The sequence below is a fragment of the Lycium barbarum genome, chromosome 7 (assembly GCF_019175385.1).
Source record: "Lycium barbarum isolate Lr01 chromosome 7, ASM1917538v2, whole genome shotgun sequence".
Lineage (NCBI taxonomy): Eukaryota > Viridiplantae > Streptophyta > Magnoliopsida > Solanales > Solanaceae > Lycium > Lycium barbarum.
This window is the reverse complement of record NC_083343.1, coordinates 133,477,607-133,480,647: the sequence shown is the minus strand read 5'-3', so window position 1 is coordinate 133,480,647 and position 3,041 is coordinate 133,477,607.

The following is a 3,041-nucleotide window of genomic DNA, read 5'->3' as shown; positions in this document are numbered from 1 at the left end:
CCCTCTCCCCAACCGAGAACATGACCCTAGTCTACCATCCCTCACCAAAGCCAGTAAAGCAAAAATTCGCTAGTGAAAGGTTAATCTAAGACAAATAAAGGGTTAATACTAAAGCACAAGTTAGCAAGAGTCTATAAGCAGTGAAATAAATATTCAATTAAGCGGCAGACAAAATTTATAAGGCTAAAAGACAGGGGCTACTAGAGGTACCGACTCCAAGTAGATAAAACCTGTTCACCACCGAAAAATCTCTGTTTGCCTATGAATACAATTTTAAAGTGATGGCGAGGTGGGCCTATGAATATGATAAAGACAATGGGTTTATAATGAAAATTTATGAAGCATGTATATATGATTATAATCCGTTCCTTGACTAGAGTGTGACTTGTGATAAGCATCGTGAATGCTCGCCCATTATTGAAAGTGAAATATGTAAACTTATGGATAAGAACGTGCTCATGTATTATTGGATAAATACCACAACTCGTCTCTACGAGAGGTTTGAGAGAAAAAAATTATGTTGGCATGAATGGTCATTGGTCACGTACTTTTGGTACATCATAAATATTATCTTATATGAATTACCAAAGGACAAAACTAAGGAATAAGTCTTGCTTATAAAAGTTTTGGACATGACCATAATGATAGCTACTCCCTAAAAGGAGATGTTAACCATACAGATGGTATTATGAAATTTGTGGTAATACATAATTAATTGGGAGCTCTAGAAAAGCTAATTTGTTACTAACTGGAGGAATGAAATTATTCATAATATTGGCGTTGTAGTAAATCTCAGTAGAAACTTGTTAAGTTTCAAAGGCATTGGCCAAATATGAATTATATTGAGACTATAAATTATGGGAAGGTTTAATATCTTCATATTACTACAACTATAACGGGTAAACAAAATGTATGTGAATGTTGCCCCTTTTTCCTCTGAATATTTGCCACATAAATGCATGCATAATGGAATCACATGCTACGGAAGTTGGCATGACCGGTTGGCCATCCCGGTTCAAGTGTGGTGCGAAAATAATTGAGAATTCGCGTGGTTATATATTGAAGAATTCGCGTGGAATCACATGCTACATGTGCATTTGGTATCAACTTGCAATTTATTTTTTGCAAGGTTGTTTGCTCAAAATTAAGAGCACGATCCCAAATTATGAAATGATGTTGATAATGATAGTTTATATCCAAGTTGGTTTAGCAGAAATTGTATGCCTCTAATTATAGCTAAACAATTGATTATGAGAACAAACTCCCAAAATGAAATTTGGGATGAGATATGTTATATGTAGCAGCACTTGTACGCATCAAGCCAACAAGTTACAATAAGTTCCCCTATCATAATTGGTTCAGGGTCAGGAACCAAATAATTCCCATCTAAAAATTTGAATGTGCGGTATATGATTTAATTTCTCCACGACAACACATAAAGATGGGTCCCCAAATAATGTTGGGAGGTAAATGTTAGGTTTCGTAACATTAGGGGGAGGGACGATTAGCGGTTGGAAAATAAGGTATATTTAATGAATTATCACTAGTATGATCCTCGTTGAAAGGATAATTCAAGTTAACTGCCAGATGCATTTACTGACCCAAAAAATGTATACTACATTCCAGCTGCATATGCTCCAATTTAAATTAGAATTAAAGTTCTTGAAGAACAGAGTCTATAGCGATAGACCGATCGGTTCCAAAGATAAAACTCCTTGAAGAAGGAGAGGAGCAAATGATAAAGATGGTCATACTAATGAGGCAAGTGCTTTAAAATAGCATCACAATGTAATATTTCATACAACATTTGGATAGGTCCAGGTACTTGAAAATGATGAAAAATAAAGAGATCTCGATAAGTTATGTCGTATTGGAACCGATACCAAATGACCGACGATATCTTTTGATATAATGTAGCGCTCAAAATTATAAATGGTGACAAGGATCTTGAATCTAAATCTGTCAAATAGTGGACAGATAAATGATTGGCCAAATAAATACGCAATTCAAGTATATTTTGTTTCACATGAAAAAGTGATATTTTGGATCTATAGTCCAAGGACTTCAAGATATAATGTCAGTGAGGTACAAATAAATTATTGTACGAAAAGTAAAATAAAAATAAATTCGTAAGATATAAAGTATGACTTGTGCCTTGTGGCATAAAGGTTTTTTGCGAGAATCCTGGCATTATTATATGGAGATAAGTTCTCCTGTGTGGATGTAGTGAGGTTTCTTATCAGTCTGGCAATACATGAAAAATTTGAATGCGTATAATGAATTGTTGTCATGTCTAGATAGACAATGAAGTTTATATGAAAATCCTTGAAGGATTTAAAAGATTTTAAAGCGATTCCATTGAGTACCCCAATGGCCATGGCATAGCTTAACATTAAGAAAGATCAATTTCGATCTCATGAAAATGGTCAGAACGCACCATGTATTTGTGTAATTGGTGCACTTATATTTCTTGCTCTTATAATTCATGACATAATATTTTTATTAATGTGCTAAAAAGAAATAATTTTACTTCTACGTGGAGATACTCAAGTAAAATCAAATATTGGTATAGATTTATTATTTCTAACCATATTGTCAAGGGTTTGTTGGTTATGCAAATGCAGGAAGATTATATGCTCTATGTAACGTTTGATGGCACGCAAGTTATTTATTTACATATAAGTGCTGCCATATTATATTGTTCTGCTAAAAGTAAATTATTTGCTATTTACGCAAATTATGCAAAGATAACAATGATCGTACGTAAAGCAAGCAAATGACATATTGATATGGGGATGAGCTCAAGGATGTAACATCTTTGTGGATGTGAGTTGGTCACAAAGACATGACCAATATCAACACTTGGAAAGCTGGTATAGAAGATCATTGGAAGGCATCATCTACAAGAATTGATGTATTGAAGGTGGAATAGAATAAAACACGTCTAACCGAAAGTTATTTTCACGCAGGATGTTCAAAGGAATAGTGAAAAGATATTCAAGGAATTCAAGTGACAATTTAACATATTTGTGAACGACAAC